The sequence below is a fragment of the Brassica napus genome, chromosome C7 (genome assembly GCF_020379485.1).
Source record: "Brassica napus cultivar Da-Ae chromosome C7, Da-Ae, whole genome shotgun sequence".
In the NCBI taxonomy this organism is placed as follows: Eukaryota; Viridiplantae; Streptophyta; class Magnoliopsida; order Brassicales; family Brassicaceae; genus Brassica; species Brassica napus.
The window spans coordinates 674,883-695,329 of NC_063450.1; the positions used below are offsets into that span (position 1 = coordinate 674,883).

At 39.7% G+C, this 20,447-nt stretch overlaps 1 long non-coding RNA gene across 2 annotated transcripts; it reads left to right on the forward strand.

The window, feature by feature from the left end:
* The first annotated feature begins 6,579 nt into the window (after nt 1-6,579).
* Nucleotides 6,580-8,683, forward strand: LOC111210485. Of its 2 annotated transcripts, XR_002661811.2 has the most exons (4): nt 6,580-7,550; nt 7,631-7,725; nt 7,840-8,125; nt 8,205-8,681. It is a non-coding gene; the product is annotated as an uncharacterized LOC111210485 (long non-coding RNA). The 2 variants fall into 2 exon arrangements; XR_002661810.2 differs by having other exon boundaries at nt 6,580-7,725; nt 8,205-8,683.
* Nucleotides 8,684-20,447: the final 11,764 nt, after the last annotated feature.

The following is a 20,447-nucleotide window of genomic DNA, read 5'->3' on the forward strand; positions in this document are numbered from 1 at the left end:
TAAAGTGATGATGGATCTCAGGCTAGTCAGCATGGTGTAGAAACTACAACCGTAGGCGACCAGCTACTGATAACCTAGGCAATCTCAAGCTTAGAATCTCCATTCCATGGGAAGAATGATCCTGATGCTTACTTAGAGTGGGAGAAGAAGATTGAACTGGTTTTCAATTGCCAGCAGCTCACTGAGGAGAGAAAAGTGAGACTAGCAGCTACTGAATTCTGTGGATATGCTATTAGCTGGTGGGATCAGATTGCTACTACCAGGAGACGCAATGGAGAGCCTCAAGTAGCTTCCTGGTTTGAGATGAAAACTGTGATGAAGAAGAGATTTGTTCCTAATCACTATGGAAGAGATCTACACCAGAAGTTGAGAAAGCTTTCTCAAGGGTCTAAGAGTGTAGAGGACTATCACCAGGAGATGGAAACACTCATGTTAAAAGCTGATTTAGAAGAAGGTGTAGAAGCTACTATGGCTAGATTCCAAGGAGGTCTTAACAGAGATATACAAGATAGGTTGGAGCTACAAGAGTATGAGGACATGGATGAACTGCTACATAAGGCTATTTTGATTGAGCAGCAGAACAAGAGGAAGAGCTCTACCCGGTCTTCATACACTCCTGCTTCAAAACCGGCCTACTCCAAGGAAGATAAGCCAGGGGATAAGTCCAAGGACGGTTCTTCTTCAGTAGAGACCAAGAGGGATGACAAGGGTAAAGGAGTAGCCACATCTACTAAGACCAGGAACATTAAGTGTTTCAAGTGTCATGGCTTTGGTCACTATGCTAATGAGTGCACCAACAAGAAGGTGATGACTATCTTAGCCAACGGGGAGGTGATATCTGAAGAGGAGGACGCCGACCAAGAGTCAGATGAGGAAGGCGTGGAGTACCCTGTCCGTGGAGAGCTACTAGTCACCAGGAGACTTCTCAATGCTCAACCTAAAGCCAAAGAAGATGAGCAAAGGGAAAACTTGTTCCACACCAGATGTTTGGTTCAAGAAAAGGTTTGTAGCCTGATCATTGATGGAGGCAGCTGTACTAATGTAGCAAGTGCTGAGTTGGCGGAGAAGTTGGGTCTTCAAGTGTTTAAACATCCTAAACCATATCTCTTGCAATGGATCAATGATGAGGGTGAATTAAAGATCACCAAACAAGTGAAGGTCTTGCTATCAGTGGGAAAGTACCAGGATGAGATCACTTGTGATGTAGCACCCCTTGAAGCTAGCCACATCCTTCTTGGTTGTCCATGGCAGTATGATAAGAGATCAGTACATGATGGCTTCACCAACAGATACACTTTTATCCATAAGGAGAAACAAGTTACCCTGGCGCCAATGACCCCTCAGGAGGTACACCAGGATCAGATGCATCTCAAAATGAAGAGAGGAGAGTCCAAGGCCGCCAGCAAGTCCTTGCTTCTTGAAGAGACCAGCCAGGTAAGTAAACTCAACCTCTTTGCTACTGCTAAAGATATCAAAACTGCTGTGATTGAACAATCAAATTTGATACTAGTGGTTTATAAAGAATTGTTGAGCTCTACTACTAACCCTGCTCCTGAGATTCCAGAGGAGATTGATTGCCTTTTGCAGGAGTATAGAGATGTGTTCCCAGAGGACAATCCAATAGGTCTGCCGCCTATAAGGGGAATAGAACACCAGATTGATTTTGTACCAGGAGCTACTTTACCAAACCATCCAGCATACAGGACCAACCCTGTGGAAACCAAGGAGCTTCAGAAACAAGTCAATGAGCTAATGGATAAGGGACATATCAGGGAGAGTTTGAGTCCTTGTGCTGTACCTGTCCTCTTGGTACCAAAAAAAGATGGAAGCTGGAGGATGTGTGTGGACTGCAGAGCCATCAACAACATAACAGTTAAGTACAGACACCCTATTCCTCGCTTAGATGATATGCTAGATGAGTTACATGGTTCATGTGTCTTTTCTAAGATTGATTTAAAGAGTGGTTACCACCAGATTAGAATGAAAGAAGGAGATGAGTGGAAAACTGCTTTTAAAACTAAGCTAGGATTGTATGAATGGCTTGTGATGCCTTTTGGACTTACTAATGCACCTAGTACTTTCATGAGGTTAATGAATCATGTCTTGAGAGCTTTGATAGGACGATTTGTAGTTGTTTACTTTGATGATATCCTGATTTACAGCAAGACTATGAAAGAACATGTTAACCACTTGAAACAAGTTCTGGATGTGCTTAGAAAAGAAAATCTGTATGCTAACTATAAAAAGTGTTCTTTTGGCACAGATAACCTTGTCTTTTTAGGTTTTGTTGTGACTTCACAGGGCATACAGGTTGATGAGGAAAAAGTGAAGGCTATCAGGGAGTGGCCGATTCCTAAATCTATTGGAGAGGTCAGAAGTTTTCATGGACTTGCTGGCTTCTACAGGAGGTTTGTGAGAGATTTCAGTACAGTTGCAGCACCACTGACTGAAGTAATCAAAAAGAGTGTAGGTTTCACTTGGGGACCAACCCAAGAAGATGCATTTCAAATGCTAAAAGAGAAGTTAACAAGTGCTCCCTTACTTGCACTTCCTGACTTTTCTAAAACTTTTGAAATTGAATGTGATGCATCTGGTATTGGAATTGGAGCTGTGTTGATGCAGGATAAGAAACCCATAGCTTACTTCAGTGAGAAACTAGGAGGCGCCACCTTGAACTATCCTACCTATGACAAGGAGCTGTATGCCTTGGTGAGAGCTTTACAAGTGTGGCAACATTACTTGTGGCCTAAGGAGTTTGTGATCCATACAGATCATGAATCCCTTAAACATCTCAAAGGGCAACAGAAGCTGAACAAGAGACATGCCAGGTGGGTGGAGTTCATTGAGACCTTTCCTTATGTCATCCACTACAAGAAAGGTAAGGAGAATGTAGTGGCTGATGCACTCACCAGAAGGTATACTCTTTTATCTTCAATGGAAACTAAACTCTTAGGCTTTGAACATATCAAATCTTGCTATGCTAATGATCCTGAGTTTAAAGATGTGTTTAGAGAATCTGAGAAACATGCTAGTGGAAAATTCTACCAAGTAAAAGGATTTCTTTTCTATGATAACCGCCTGTGTGTTCCTAGTGGCTCTTTGAGAGAATTGTATGTTAGGGAAGCTCACGCAGGAGGGCTGATGGGACACTTTGGAGTCGCCAAAACACTCTCCACCTTGCAGGAGCACTTCTACTGGCCGAGTATGAAGAAAGAAGTGGAGCGTGTGTGCTCAAGGTGTGTCGTGTGCAAACAAGCCAAGTCTAAGGTCCAACCAACAGGTTTGTATACACCTCTCCCTATTCCTACTGCACCATGGATTGATATCTCTATGGACTTTGTCTTAGGATTGCCTAGGACTAGGAAAGGAAGAGATAGTATCTTTGTGGTTGTTGATAGATTTTCTAAGATGGCTCACTTCATACCTTGTCATAAAACTGATGATGCATCTTTGGTAGCTGATCTATTCTTTCGAGAAGTTGTTAGATTGCATGGTATGCCTAGGACTATAGTTTCTGATAGAGATACTAAGTTCCTTATCTATTTCTGGAAAACTCTGTGGGGAAAGTTGGGAACTAAGCTATTGTTTTCAACTACTTGTCATCCCCAAACTGATGGTCAAACTGAATCAGTCAATAGGACATTGTCTACTCTTTTGCGTGCCATCATTAAGAGTAACATTAGGACATGGGAGGATTGTTTACCACATGTAGAGTTTGCATATAACATAGCAGTGCATTCAGCTACTAAACTCTCACCTTTTCAAGTTGTTTATGGTTTTAACCCATTGTCTCCTCTTGATTTATTTGCTTTACCTTTAAAAGAGCAAACTAACCTTGATGGCAAGCAAAAGGCCGAGTTTGTTTTGTCTTTGCATGAGCAGGTCAGGAAGAACATTGAGGAGAGAACCAAGATGTATGAGAGGCAGGAGAACAAGGGGCGCAAGGAGCTAGTACTTGAACCGGGTGATCTTGTGTGGATTCACATGAGAAAAGAGAGGTTTCCTGTTGAGAGGAAATCAAAGTTGCTACCAAGGAAAGATGGACCTTTCAGAGTGCTGAAGAGAATCAACAACAATGCCTACCAGATCGATCTTGAAGGGAAATACACAATCAGTTCTACTTTCAATGTTTCTGACTTGGACCCTTTTATTGCAGATGATTTGGATTTGAGGTCAAATCCTTTTAAAGGAGGAGGGGATGGTGTAGCCATGAGTAGAGACATTGGGGAGCTGAGTGAGTCTGACGAGGAAGAGCCAGACTTGAGAAAAGAAGAGCCAGACTTGAGAAGAGAAGAACCAGACTTGAGAAAAGAAGAGCCAGACTTGAGAAGAGAAGAACCAGACTTGAGCAGAGAAGAACCAGACTTGAGCAGAGAAGAACTAAATGAGCTAGCCAGCTTGTGGAGTGGACCAGTAACCAGATCAAGGCTGAGAGCACAAGAAGAGAGGCTCCAGGAGATAGCCAAAATTGTGGGTCTTGGATCAAGACAAGGAGATCAAGATAAACCAGCCTGTTGGTTTAATTTAATTACTTTGTAAGAGCTTTGGTTATTGGGCTTTCATTTAATTTAAACCAAAGACAATTAGGATTTTAAAATAAACCAATTTTAATTGGATTAGGATTAGAATTAGAATTAAACCATCCTGGTTTACTTCTAGGGTTTATGTTTGTCGATTTCTTTAAGAACATGGGGGGAGGCAGTTTGTTTTCTCAACTTTCAATCTAAGAATTATTCAGTCAACTTTGTTGTCTTGTCTCTAGCTTTCTCTGTTCAGCTCAAGAACATTGATCTCACTTAAAGGAAGGAATTCCTGTGAATCCCATCTTTGACAATACAAGGTGATCTTGTGTCTTTGAGTAGCAAACCATCTCTGTTGCCATTCCATAGCTTCAGAGAGACGTCCATAGTCCAGCAGAGTGCTAGTAGCCTCCAAGGACATCCCTATTTCGTTCCCCTTCAAGTGATCCAGGAGCAGAAGCCATACCCAGGCTGCACCATAATGTGTTATGGAATCATTACAACTACAAGGCGAACGATCAAACAACTAATATTGTTTGAGGAGAAGAAAGTATATTCAATTCTTTATATCCATTGCACGAAGTAAAAACGACGTCTCCATATCTATTAAAAGAAATGTCTCGTTCCAAACGAAACTTATGTCTCGCTCAAAACTGATATAACCGACGTCCCTATAGAGATGGTAATAATAAACTACGTTAGACTCGATGTCATATTGACTGAGAAACGAGTAGAAGAGAGTATTCCACGCGACTTCGCCAGCAGAGGAAAGCTGACTTTTCGTCCTTCAACCTCGTCACCTCACTCGAAGGACTGGGGGCAACTAACAATTGGACCCGGATTTATCACCAGATCTCTCCCGCTTAAAAAACAAAAGCTATTAACGATTTCTCCACCTATGGATCACCTGGTAAAACAAAAAGGGAGTTGTTGATATTTAAACAAAAGAAATACGAAGACGTATTTGTTGAGATCGAGCATCTTCTAGAGGAGAAGACAAACCCCATTCTCTTCCACCCAAAACGAACAAGAACTCATGAGATGAAAAATGAGGAACACAGTCTCCCCTTCTTGTGATCATCATTCAACTCTGTAATTTATGAGAGCTCAACCTCTCACGACCATAAACTCATACATACCGAACCATCATATTATTCATTAATATGATTCATGTTAACTCAAAAACGATGTTCACGAAAAAACCAAGTTTTAATTAGAGATCATGGTTACAAACCCGACATTACACCCGATTCCCAAGATCTCAACATGTGTAAGTATGAGATCGAGGAGACGCCAGAAAAAGATTTCTCCACTCTCCACGAAACGAGAGCATTAAGCTTGCGACCTCAAAACACAATTTCTTGTTTTCACGATTATTTAAGGAATGACATGATTCCGCGAGCTCCTAAAAGGAGGCCCCAAATACGTTATATATTTGTTACTAAACGATATCTCATTCAAGACGGGGATCTCTCGGGCGGAGCAACACTAACGAAGAAACCGCAAACCTTATCACCATTATAATTAAAAATATTCACCACCGTTTGATGAAAGGGAAGAAGTGGACCCGCCAAAGCTCGAGGGCTAAAAGATAGACACCTCTCCATAAGTTGACTTCTCCATTTTTCAAAGAAAAAGAGCGCTAGCTGTTAAAAGACCATCATCATTATATAATGATTAAACATTTCTCCACCATGGATATGTTGAACGAGAAGAAGAAGTGTAATTTATTTATGATTAATTCATAGAGCTAAAAGGTCTTTGCATTGGCCAAAGCCGAGGATCTTCCCCACTTTCCAGAAAAGAAGAACTCGTACTCACGAGCTCTAAACCACGACTCTCCCGACCGACATACGATCAACCAAATATGACCTCAAGTTGAGCTTAGACAAGCTCATGAGAACTCGTAACCCAAAGTCGGCCCATAGAGCCCGAGGTTCTTTGAGTATGAATGAGTCAAAGACAAGAGAATTATTCTCTGCATATCTCGGAGAGCGATCAATAAAGAATAAGTCGTAGCTAGAAAGGTGGAGCATGTGCAACAAATTATTAACCATATTACTAGCTTCTTGCAACAACCTTGCTCTCATATAAAAGAGGTCTTGGATCTAACGAAGAGGACATCTTCTCCTTGGACGAAACAAAGACAAAAAGGATGAAAACAAAAGTATAAAGACTCACGAAAAGGTGGAGAGACTTCGGTACCACCAAGATCACGTCATCCGCCACCAACACATGGTGGAATCATTATATCTATTTAATGAGGAAACAATTCTTCCATTTTTTCTGGGCTGAATAAGAACGAGAGAGATGAGTTTCCTAATGTCTATCTCACGAAGTAAACACATTGTTGTGTTTGTTAAAGACAAGAATCTATGACGAAAGCAACCCTCGTATCACGTTAATGACACGAGCTTATCTTCGTACGACAAGATCGATCTAATGAGATCGTATGCAGATAGTTTGAGTTAATTGAACTCGTCAACCAGACATCGAATACTTCTCATTCAAGACAAGAGATCGCGAAGTAGACATCTAGCCCGAGACCAGCGAAACCGAGGTCTCACTCCGGACCGATGAAACCGACATCTCATTCGAGATGATTATAACTGAACTACGTTTAGACTTGATCCCTTGACGGGTACGTAGGCAGCTCGATCCCGAGTTCAGTCACGATCTTCCTTCAACCGAAATACCTATGCTATTCGATCCATTTTGTCATTTTGTCAACTCATACTTGATTATGTCTTTGTGTTCTGAGGATATCGTTGCCCACATTATTTTCTTCCCTAGATTTAACATTCAATCACTATCAAATACTTAGTGTAGATTTTAGGATCTACAATGCTCAGGTATTTTTTTCCATTATTTAGTTTCCAATTTAGTGCTAGCATCATGGAATATGTGAGATGGATGTTATCTGATAAGCGGATTGTCACAGGTGACCTGACGTTTAACGATCACCGACTGAACTTCTTCAAACACTTACTTATTAGTGAAGGATCTGTTTATGAGCTAAGTGTGTTTGAGGTATCCCTAAGCAACCCCAACTTCCGCTTAAGCGAGGCCCCTTGCTATTCGTTTCACTGACCAAACCCTTGTTTGAGGAGCTCTCTGAAACAGAGAACCAATCCCAATGGAGAGCTTCAGTTTCCGGAATTAGGAGCAATTGATGATATTATCCAACACGAAACTGATTTACCAGGTTTGAGATTAAATTCCCAATTCCTAAAAACTGCCATATATATGTATTTTGAAAGACACCATATATGTTTTTGATATCACAATGGCAAGCTTATCGTATGTATTAATCCCACAGATATTCTTGGGCGAGTTAGGAGGATAAGAACAGCTTACAAAGAAGTGAGCCAGAGTACACAACACATGATGATTACCGTAAGCATTGAAGAGTATATATCTAATCACAAACTTTCATTTTTGTATAACTTAAAGCATATAGAGGGCTGCCATAGCTCAACGTGTCTAAAAATGTTTCTCAATGTCGATCAAAGATTTAGTTAAGCAACTAGATGAAAATTAGCAAAGTAGGGGTAAAGAACCAAAGGTCGTGGTTGCCTCTAACATCAACCAAAAATTAGTTGAAGGTAATGAGCCCTACTCCCTGTCTAAAACATGTTAACCCGAAGTCTTAAAATGTTATTTGACTGTTTTATATATTCTCAGGCCGGCAACTGAAGCAAGTGGTGCAGCATTAGATCCGAGTCAGGCCTCTGAAGCAGGAGGGGTGCTCTGGGAGGAAGCAACAGACTGACTAAGTTCACAAGAACAAGTGGAGCTTCGTTTACATGACAGGATGACCTGTTCGTTGCTTTAGTTTTTCAAAAAATTCAAAACACTATAGTCTGATTTATTTGGTTAGTACTTCGAAGCTTTGTTTTATTTGATTTGCTATGGTTCACTTTCTAAACATTTCAGCCGTTTCAGACAGACATTAACAAAAAACATGCTCCACCATTCTTTGTCTTTTAACTTAGGAAACTTAATCAAATATTTAGAAATAAGATGAATACGTATTAATGCATTCTGCTTATTTACAACAATTAGCATGAGCTTTAGTATCTAACATGGAGTGCGCTCATATTGAAATCTTTTACAGATTTCACATTATTTATAATTGATAGTTATTTATAAAATAGACACTACTAAATAGCAAACAATTGAAAATAAATTATAGCAGTTAAGATAATTAAAAAGACAATTATGCTTACAATTTAAACATAGCAGTTTTTTACACATAGCAACAGTAACAACGCTGCAGAGGTCAGACCGACCTTCCTTGCCATCCAAATGTATTGTCTATATTCAATATGTCTCAAGGAAGTCCGTTCACTTGAGCAATGATAAGATCTAAATTCAGAAAAATGAGTAATTTAAAATAAATACTTTATTGAGCAAGGAAGTCCATTAGCAATGATAAAATCTTAAAAAATAATAGAAATAGAGGAACTTTACATATAGAGCATCACACTTTTCATGATCAACCCTACACTGATACTCACTGCCGACTTCCATTCACAAAATTTGTTGCCACAACCTCAAGTTTTCCCGCCATTCAGACATATTAATGCTTTCTCACAAAAACGCTAATAAAATGAAAAACAAAACGCTCCATCAGTACCAGCTTGATATACTTAGTATACAAAGTCCTATGACATATCTAGATACCAACTTATATTGTATGGCATAGCCACAACTTAGTGAGAAGATTAAAATTTCGACCAAATAACCGCTTAAACTCACCAAATAATTTATAAAAAACCGACATACAAATGGCGTAAAGAATTATAACAAATAATAAGAATCACAACGCTGAACATAATTACAACGTTAACGCCGATTTAACCCAAAAAAGTGACCACATTGATGCCCTGACACTACGTCATCAGCCGTTCAAAAACATCGAACATAGTGAAGCATCATGGATGCCATCTATAGAGGATACGACTACGATAACAAGACAATCACCCCTTCATCACCAACGTGTATTCCTCTTCAATCCACCCTCAATGGTTTGCCACGCCTACAAAATCAATTCACTTACAACATGCATACACCTTAAAGAAGCACCATCTCCACCCCCATTTTTAAATAAACCATTTAAATTAAATCCATTCAGGACACATTTTGCGTCAAATTTTTCCTAACCCAAAACTAAAACCACCAATTACATCATAAAAATGAACCCGCGCGGGCAACATCCCTAGTCATATATATATATATATATATATATATATATATATATATATATATATATATATATATATATAATGGGGCTCTTTAGAACCTCATTTTCTTAAGCGTTTAATTAATCTCAAAAATGTCTTCCTCCGATGCTGTTCTCGTACAATCAGGCTTTGACGCCATCCGGAAGTGAAGCTGATCTTCAGGGTCATTCATTTATGTTTAACTCGGAACCCAGCATGCTAATTGGGCATAGATGATCCTAATTGATGTACAGGTATGAACAAATCTTTCTTATCCTCTAATTTTCTTGCCCATAGTTATCTCGCATCAGGGGTTCTTCAAATGGAGCTTGCAAACTAATAGAGCTTACTATGATACTTTGCAGGGTTCACACGTATCCACATCTACGAGGTACACGAGAGGCTAGGGCTCACAAAATTCATTGGTTTGTTTCTGTGATGAATCTTTATAGTTGATAATTTGACTCTCTTGGCAATTGATTACCTTTTGATTAAACGAGATCTTACTTTTGGATCCTATTTGCAGGCTTACGTCACCCCCACAACAACCATGAGTTTATTCCCTTGTGAAGCTTCCATGGCCGCGTCTCAAGATTTCAAACCCATTAATCTGTTTCCTCTGCAACCTTTTCTAGCTCATCTTCCTGTCTCCCCAAGTAAGCTGACCTCAAAATGACACAGACTACTACTACGCATGATCTGTTTCAAAACATGATGTATAGTAAAGTTAAAGAGTTATTTTCCTCTTTGACAATTTTACGATGATATTTTGAAACACAGATTTGTGAGGGAATGACAACACATGTGGTTGTTACGTCTGCCATTCATAGCTTCAAGTCAGAAGCGGTACTGAAAAATGAAGTTAAGAAGAGAAACCTTTTTATAGCATTTTCCTTCGCTTTCTTCAAGAGTGAGACCCTTTGTATCATGCACAATGAAGTATATGAAGAAGAGAGAGAACTCATATCACCCCAAATCCACATATCAGTACTCAAGCTCCTGCAGAAAAATACCAGGTGAGGTAAAACCTCCAAACTTAATTGTTCGTATTTATATCTTTAGCTCAGAAACAATATTTAATACTTGAGTTGGTCAGCCGAGAGCTAAATGGGGTGGTCCAAGCCATGTTCAGGTCTATGCAAGCTCAAGAGGATGAAGCTCATGTAAGATTATGTTTTAATTTTATCATTCTCTGAACCTCTCAGTTTAGAAAATGCACACACATACACTAAATGATACTTGAATAAACAGAGAGTATTTGTTTATGATGTGATCCAGTTGGAGTATGAGTGTGCAAGATATTTGATCAGAATGGTGGCTATGAATATGTCAATCTAAGATATTGATAAAGTATACTACTCTTGCCCATGTTTTGCATAATTTAAGAATGTGGTTTCCTCAACATTTTAGATAGGAGTTGACATTTGTAACTATTGATCATCTTCTTCTTCGCAAATACTTTAAAATATTAAGCCAAGTGACATACTTTAATTCCCACTGATTACATATATACTTTTATTATTTTAATCATGTTTTTTTTGTTCCTATACATGATGAAAATCAGGAGATAGCGTATAGGTTAAGAAGCAGACTGCTGAAACATGAGGCAAGAAGCTTGCTGCAGCATATTGTGAAGGATGTTCCAAACAGTGTGCTGAAAACATATTACCCTTGAGAACAATGAAGACAAGCCTGTTACTAACTCTAGAGACACCCAAGAAGTATCAGACCTGTAAAGCTATTACATCTCTACAACTTATGTTTTCGATTTGGTTTTCTTATGATGAAGTTTCTTTTGTTGGCTTGTGTTATAGGTCAAGTTGGAGCAAGGTTTGAAGATTGTGAAAATTTTCAAGGAGCATACGAGCAAGATTTGCATTTTGAATGACTTTTCCTTCTATGAGGTTCGACAGAAGACTATCTTGGAGAAGAAAGCGAAGCAACAGCAAAACCTATAAACAGGTAAGAGCAGTAAAACAACCATAAATCTTTTGAGTAAGCGTACAACTCTAAGTATTTCCTCTAACATCTAAATGAACTAAAAAGAAATCTGAAACTGCTGATCCGGCTCACAAGGAATCTCCTCGGTTGCTCAAACTACCGGTAATGTCAAGGTTGTTGAGAATGGATCTGTTTCTAAACCAGTTGATGTGGTGGAAAATGGTTGTTAGATAGATTAGTCGATGCTGCTCACGGCTTGAACATAAACGCAACAAGGGAAAAGGTTTCTCTTGAGAACGTGCGGTGAGCTTTGAAGCAAAGATAAGCTTTAGTACCTTAGAAACTAAAATCAATTTTTTTCATATCTATTTTTGTTTGTTTTCACATGTCTTTACAATTTTCTGTTTTTTTTTTCACTTTTTCATTTTCTGTTGATGCTCCCACCCTGTAAAATTGATTAATATGATCTACTAAATAGTGGGAAGTAGTAGAAAAAAGGAGATAAAAGCAGGGTGGTTTTGTTTTCGTTTCTGGTGAAAGTTTTTTCTTTACCATTTATGGGTTCAGACTTGCCATGTTTGACTTCTTTAGTAGAAGGCCTCTTTTCACCTTTCTCGCCTTTGTCACTGTCCAAACAGGCACAATAGCTTACAAACACCATTGCCAATATCATCTACAGAGAAGTTTTCAATGGCTTGCCACAAACAACATGCATGTTGATGCGCCCTGGCTCGTAGACCAGGATGATGCACAACTCGACCCAACCGAGGTTTCCCCATCGGATGATGCAACCATGGTCGAGCCAGAAGCTAACTTGGAAAAGAAAGGACTTAGGGAGTAGATGCAACCCCGTAGATGCATATCTGTGGATGCCACACCTATGGAAGGAACTAAGTGGAAGCAACGATCAATTGACCTTGAAGATATCATGGAGCTAGACACACATGAACACTTTGGATGAGTTGGACGAAGTGACACTTACTTGGGCGAGCTGGTCGAGCTGAATCAAAGTGACAATTACATATCTGGTGAGCTAAATAACACTGAAGATGGAGCTGGTTTAGTTGCTGGGCGAAATGGGTCTTTTTCAGCCCACAGAAAAATTCATAACAAATTCAATTTGGGTCGGTTTTACACCAAATTCGACCAGACCTTTCCTCAGTCCATTTCAAGCCCATTCTCATCAAGAATACCAAGAGGGTGTCAGCAAGGAAGTATTGGTCGTGCATGGGAAAAAGAATTGAACAAAAATCATTAATTTCGGTCTTTAGTCAAAGTCTTCATTTCTAGTTTTTATGTCTTGTTTTAAGCACATTCTTCTTTGGATTTCTAAAACTTGTAATCCTATAAATAAGGCCTTAGAGCCACGAAAGAAATCATTGAATTTTCCCCTTTTTATGAGTTTATCTCTTTGTTCTTTGTAGAACACTTCTTGTTTCTTGGTGTGGTTAGCTCCAAGCAAACTTCTCTATTCCGTTGGACTTGTACGCCATATCAAGCAACGGATAGAAACCCTTCTTTTGTTGGACTTGTGCGTCATATCAAGCAACAACTGAAGTCTGGTAGTATGTATGTAATGGGAAGCGTAATCTTATTAGAGCATGCTGTTACAATATATATACAAGACTAACTAGGTTTACAAGACAATACAATTGACACATAAGACCTTTCCATATATACATCCTACATGCCCCCTCAAGATGGAGGTAGTTGTCGAACTCCAATCTTGTTAGATAAGTGAGTGAAGCGTGCTTGGGCAAGCGGTTTCGTAAGTGCATCCGCTAGCTGATCGTGGGTGGAGACATGTGACACGCGGAGAGCGCCTGAGCTGACATTGTCGTGTATGAAGTGGTAGTCCAAGGCTAAGTGTTTCATACGAGAGTGGAAGACTGGGTTAGCGCAGAGGTATGTGGCGCCGACGTTATCACAATATATCACCGGCGGCGAGGGTAAGGTGACACCAAGTTCAGAGAGAAGAGAACAGACCCATCGAACTTCAAAGGCTGTGTTAGCCACAGCTCTGTACTCAGCTTCCGTGGAGGATCGTGCCACACCTTGTTGCTTCTTTGAGGACCATGCTATGGGTGTGGTGCCGAGATACAAAATGTACGCATTCGTCGAGACGAAATCATCAACATCTCCTGCTCAGTCGGCGTCAGAAAACGCATGTAACGAGAGAGGCGAGTCCTTACGAAGATAGATGCCATGTGAAGATGTACCAGCTAGGTAACGAAGGATCCGTTTGGTAGCCTGCCAATGTAGATCCGTCGGACAATGCATAAATTGAGATAGCTTGTTCACCGCGTAAGCTATGTCAGGCCTCGTGAACGCAAGGTATTGTAGACTGCCAATCACAGTTCTGTACTCAGTCGGATCCAAGAGGACAGTGCCAGACTTGAGAGACAGCTTGGGCGGAGTTGCCATTGGGGAGGTGACTGGCTTTGCATCAACCATGTTGGTGCGACAGAGAAGGTCATTAATATATTTGCGTTGCATAAGGTGAAGACCATGACTTGTTCTTGTCGCCTCAATACCTAGAAAGTAGTCCAAGTCCGTTGGATCCTTGAGGGAGAATCTGTTGGAGAGGACATTGATGAAGCTTGTGACAAGAGAGGTACTGCTACCAGTGACAACGATGTCATCAACGTAGACAAGAAAATACACAACTTGGCCTGCATCATTGTAAACAAACACAGATGTATCGGCTAGTGAGTTGCGGAACCCAAGGGAGCAGAGGAACGTCTTGAGTTCTTGATACCAAGCACGCGGCGCCTGTTTCAGGCTGTAGAGTACCTTGCGGAGTCGGCAGACATGATGGGGGCGATCTTTGTCGACATATCCTGGTAGCTGGCTGACATAGACTTCATCGGTTAAGGTTCTTTGGAGGAAGGCGTTGTTGACGTCAAGCTGTTTGATTTGCCAAGCGCGGGAGACAGCAAGCTGGAGGACAAGGCTTATAGTCAGCGACTTGACCACGGGACTGAACGTCTCAGAGTAATCGATGCCTTGTTGTTGTCTGTGTCCCCGCGCCACCCATCTCGCTTTACGTCTTTTGAGCGTTCCATCTGGAAAATATTTATGAGAAAATAGCCATTTAGTAGAAATAACATGCTGACTAGGGTGTGATGGAACCAAATCATAGGTTCGATTCCGTATCTGGGCATCCATCTCTTCTCCCATGGGATTACACCATTTCTCATCTCGCAAGGCTTGGGTTACTGTTGTTAGGATCATTGGGGTGCTTTGGTGTTTGATGGTGAGGAGAGAGTGTTTAGTTTTTGGTTTGTGTATCTGGTTCTTTGCACGAGTGCGCATGGGATGTATATTGGTTGATGGGTTCTCAGGTAGAGGAGGTTGAGCTGGTTGAGTGGTGGTAGTGGTGGTAGTGGGTGGAGGAGATTGTGTTTGAGGACATACCTGTGCATTGCCAGAGGGTGCTGTTGATTCAATACCTGGTTCCACCTGTGTGTTATCGATAGATACCACAGCATCATTCGTCGGTGAAGACGGAGAGGATGGAATGTCAGGCGTGGCCTGCCAGTGAGGATCTCCGCCCGGGGAAGGCATAGATGGAGCAGACACGAGTGCCGCCGGGTGTGGTGTGAAGGTAAGTGGGATCAAAGAGAAAGGAGGGGAAGTTTGCGGTATCTAAGGCTGGGGAGTGGGTGTGGGGGGAGTGGCAAATGGGAACTTGTCCTCAATGAACTGGACATGGCGAGACACAAAGACTCTGCCGCTGCTGCGATCAAGACACATATACGCACTCTGTGTAAGTGAGTATCCAAGGAAGACACACTCAGTCGATCGCATCGTCATTTTATTAGTTGCATATGGGCGAAGCCAGGGATAGCACGCGCTGCCAAAGACACGAAGCTTATGGTAGTTTGGGACTTGTTGAAAGAGCTTGGCATACGGAGATGTGTTGTTGAGGACAGGAGTGGGCATGCGGTTGATAAGGTAGACAGCGGTGGTGAAGGCATAAGACCAGTATGAAGTAGGCATGGATGCTTGGCTGAGAAGTGTGAGTCCAGTTTCCACAACATGACGGTGTTTCCTTTCGGAAATCCCATTGTGTTCTGGCGTGTGCGGTGGAGACGTCAGGTGAGAGATGCCGTGGGTTTGAAGGTATTGTCGCAGCGCAAGATATTCTCCACCGTTGTCCGAATATAGAGTCTTGATCTTCTCATTAAACCGGTTTTCTACCAGTGCTTTGAAGGCGATGAAGGTGGGCTGGACTTGCGATTTGAACTTAAGCGGGTATAGCCAAGTAAATCGCGTGAAGTGGTCCACAAAGAGAACATAGTATTTGAAGTTGTCTATCGAGGTTATTGGGGACGTCCAGACATCGCTATAAACGTACTCAAGTGGTTTGGTTGAGACAATGGTGTTTGAAGAAAAAGGCAATTTATGGGTTTTATTGATTAAGCAATGAGAACAAGGAGTTTGTTTTTGAGACGACAACAAAGTAGGTAAAGAGAACTGAGAAAGAAGAGTGTTTAGGATAGGTGGAGCTGGGTGGCCAAGACGCAAATGCCATGAGGTGAGAGATGTTTTGGAGGTTGGTGAAGCAAGGAGGGACGTGGGTTTGGAAGATGGTACTGGCCACTCGTATAGCTCATCTTTAGTTCTGCCTTGGAGTAATCGGACCCCCGTGCTGAGATCCTTCAGTAGTCTCTTTCCGCCCCTCTTGTGTCACCATTCAATCCATCAGTTCTCCCTTTTTGGCGAGTTCATATCCCCTTAGTCCGGCTGAGTGGTCCTGTCCGAATCTAGGATGTATCAAAGTGGTATCAGAGCCACTCAACCGGTACTATCTATCCATCTTTCTCATCTTCCATTTCTAAACACTTATTCTTCTTTCTATCTCAAATCCGGGCCACCACCTTACCTATCGCCATTCTTCTATATAAAAAAAAAACAGAAAAGAAAAGAAAAAAAAAAAGATCTATCAAAAAAAAAAGAAAAAAAAAAAGAAAAATGAAAAGTTTTGATTTATTTGGCTAGGTGGTGGAAGAGAAATCTTGCTGGCTGAGGAGAAATCCAGCCTTGGAGTGGTTAATACGGATTTCAAAATTCAATTCCCTTATCTTTCTATCTTCTGTTTCATCTCTTGCTTGCTTGGAAAAATCCATTGGGTTACTTGATTTGTTCTCTTAGAACTTTGAGAGGAGACTCTTGAGTGACCACTAAAATCTGAGAGAAACACTTGTGTGGGTGAGATAAACACTTGAGAGTGTGAGGATTATTTTTTATCTGTTAACCTTTTTGTGTTGAGAATTTTCAGGTTAAGATATTTGGACTTCACAAAAAGAGTAGCCAAGAGAAATTCCAACGACATGCTAATAATTATCATTCTTCATCTCAAAACTTTTTGAATGTTTTTGATGATTTTGTTCCTGTGCGGAAAGACTAACCCAAAGAAAACCACATGAGATGCGTAACCGGAGGTGCAAGGAACAGTTTAAAACGTCCAGAGATGAAGCTGTTCAAAGAAGGCTTTTCAGTCAGTTTGAAATCCAAGAGTTTTATGACAATCTTGTAGAGGGAGTGGTGAAAACACTCAAGGACGTCAGCAAAAGCCACAAGAAGAGCACAACCACATGTGCACCTGTTGCTGAACCATCATTATTCATCAATGAAAAACCAAAAGGTAAATCTGAAAACAAACTTGAAGATCTAAAAGATTTTTCAGATTCTTTACCAATTTTTGATGAATATAATGAAGAGCTGTTGGAAAGTTTGATCATTTGTGAGGATGAATGTGATCTTCCTTCTCCAAAATTTGATTTTATTTTTGATGATGAAGAGACTAATGGACTAACTTGTTTTGAACCGGAGCATCAGAGTAGTCTTGTTCTAGTTTCACAGGATTTTGAGGAAGAGCAATTCAACTACCCACAACAAGGACCTCTTCTTGACACTAGGAGACCCATGGACGATGGGTCCCATCTTTGATGAGGAAAACGAAGTTGGTCAATCCTTGAAGAGGAAGCACCAAGCATAACATCCATCAACATGGAGAATCATCTTTGCTTTGATCCCGGAACAACTCATGCCCCTTTGTCTCCTAATCCACAAGAGCCCTGTAAGGAATTTGGTTTCATCTGTTCTGTGCCTGATTTGTTTGTTAAATTCAGTTCCAGTGACATAAAACGTTTTGGTCTTGAAAAGGTAAAAAAATTTTGTGTTTCAAATTCTGTTTTTAATAACATGATTCATTCTTTTAAGAAACTTGAACCTGATAAACTCTTTGATCAAAAGCATTTTCAAAATGACAATGACATTCCCCTTCTGGTCTTGTTTTGAGCTTTGATCAGTTTTTGGAACATAGCAAAAGTTTTGATCATCTTGAAAAGTCGTTTGAGCTTGATTTGCAACAGCCTGTTTTCTGTGCTAGAAAATCATTTGATTCATTTGTCTTCAAAGAAAATAGCTTTAGTCTGAGTTCTTATGGACATGAACTGTTCACTGGAATTTTGTTGGCATCCACGTATGCTTTGGACGATTTTATGGTTAGCACATTGCTGGAACAGAGACCTCATAGAGCTGAAACCGAATTTTGTTGTGATTTTGTTTTGAAACCTGCCAATTTTTATTCTGAATCTGATCTTGAACTTTTGTTTCCTGATTCTGATCATGTTAGGCATCTTTTGAAAATGTTCTATGGTATTTCTTGCCTTGATAACATTCTGATTTACAACACCTTCTTTGAAAAACATATTGAGCTTTTGTTCAGAGATTCTCACTACAAGAAAAAACAGTTTTGATAGCAGTACAGGTTAGCGTTTTTTACTTTTCTGCTATGGTTGACATACCGCTTAATTTTAGATAGCGTTTGTATATTTGGAAACGCTATGATAAAGTAGTTTATTGAGAAACGCTATGATAGCGTATCTTTAATAGCAAAATATAATAAAACACTATATTTGGCTTTTTGAATCCCTAAACCCTAAACAAGTTTTCAAACCCTAAACTCTAAACACAAACTTAAAGCTCTAATCTTCTCATATTATAACTTCAAATCTTAAACCTAAACTCAATTTTTTTTTTAATCTTAATATATAACTTTCAAAACACAAACCTTAAATCTCCTATCAAACTCTATACCCTAAACCCTAACTTCAATATAAACCATACATCCACTAATATACAAACATCAAATCTAAATTTAAACTTTAACCACAAATATTAAGTGTACTCTTTAAATCTAATATTTTTAAACTCATAACACAAAATCTTACATATAAATCATAAACTCCATACTCCAAACTCATAAACATAAACACTAAGATGCAATTTTGAAATTTTAATTATATAAATTTAATCATAACTACAAGCACATAAGCATTATTTAAAACTTAGAAACTTGAAACATAATCATTTAAATATAATTCATATGTTTTAAAATGTAAAATTTCAAAATACATGTATACATAACCAAAAACAATAAGAGTTATCGTACAAAAACAACGAAGACTTCCTTTTTAGTGTGCTAGAACAATGAAATTGGCCAAAACTTTAAGCACACGGATCACCTCTTCATCCGTTGGATGAGATTAAATCTGACGGTTCAGATCTGTTCTTTTTCTTTTTCAGATTTGTAGATCTTTCATTTTCTCTTTCTAAAAATTATCAATCTCTCTCAATCTCTCTTCTATCTTCTCCTTACGACAATCTCTGTTTCTATTCAATTCTTTTTTTTTTTTAAGATTGATAAAGTTCATGTGTTGGCTTCTCATTTTCTAATTGTGTTTGTGTGTTTGATTCTTTTGTAGGGAAAGGAAGGCGACGAAATCAACAACATCTTGCGACGGAGCCCGAGATCTGAAGAAGCCGTGGTGTGGAGATGGCAGAAGAAGCTACCGGGGGTGGTGGAGATGGAACCCAGCAAGAAGAAGAAGATAGAATCTGAAGAAGTAGTTCTATGGAGATGGCAGAGAAAACTAGCGGTGGTGCGAGAGCTTGGTCGACACAGCAATGGAGGAGGACGGCGACGACGAATAGAGGAGGAGGAGGACGACGGGATTGACACGTCGACGAGATGTATACGGCGATGTGGGGGAGACGGTTCATGGAGGCGTAGACTAGGTTTTTGTTTTAGGTTTAGCTTTTATTTTGTTAAAAAAAAAATTGGTTAAGTTTAGTTTATTTGGTGTACCGGTCTTTAACTTTGTAACCAATTTCGATTTATAAATATCTTTTAAAGTATTTTTTTAATTTTTTTTAATTTTTAGTAAAGTAAATAATAACAATAAAAAAATGTTATCAAAAAATATTTAATTGCTTGCAATAAAACGCTATAGTTTATCACAATATGATAGCAATGCAAAAAACTGCATCTAATGTACTTAACCTATTATGACGGGCGATGATACATCGCTTCTAAAACTGCTATCATATCGTTAGATAGTGTTTTTCGTCCGCTAATAAAACCCATTCTTCTTGTAGTGCTCAATCTGAACTTACTCTTTTGTGTTTTGATTTTGAGAAGGATAAGCACATTTTTAAGATGCTCAATATTATCTCATGCCTTGATACCATTCTGGTCTGTAATACTTACTTTAATGTGCATTTTGAAAGGCTGAAACATGTGCTACATGTTCTTGAGAAAGAGACTTTGATTTCTGATTTGAACAATTACATGTCTTGCACATATGATTCTGGTATTTTAATGTCTGCTTTGAGTGTCCAGGATTGACAGGTTCAGTCTCGGATTCAGTCTCAGAGAAGTGAAAGCATAGACCGTGATTATAAGCCTTAG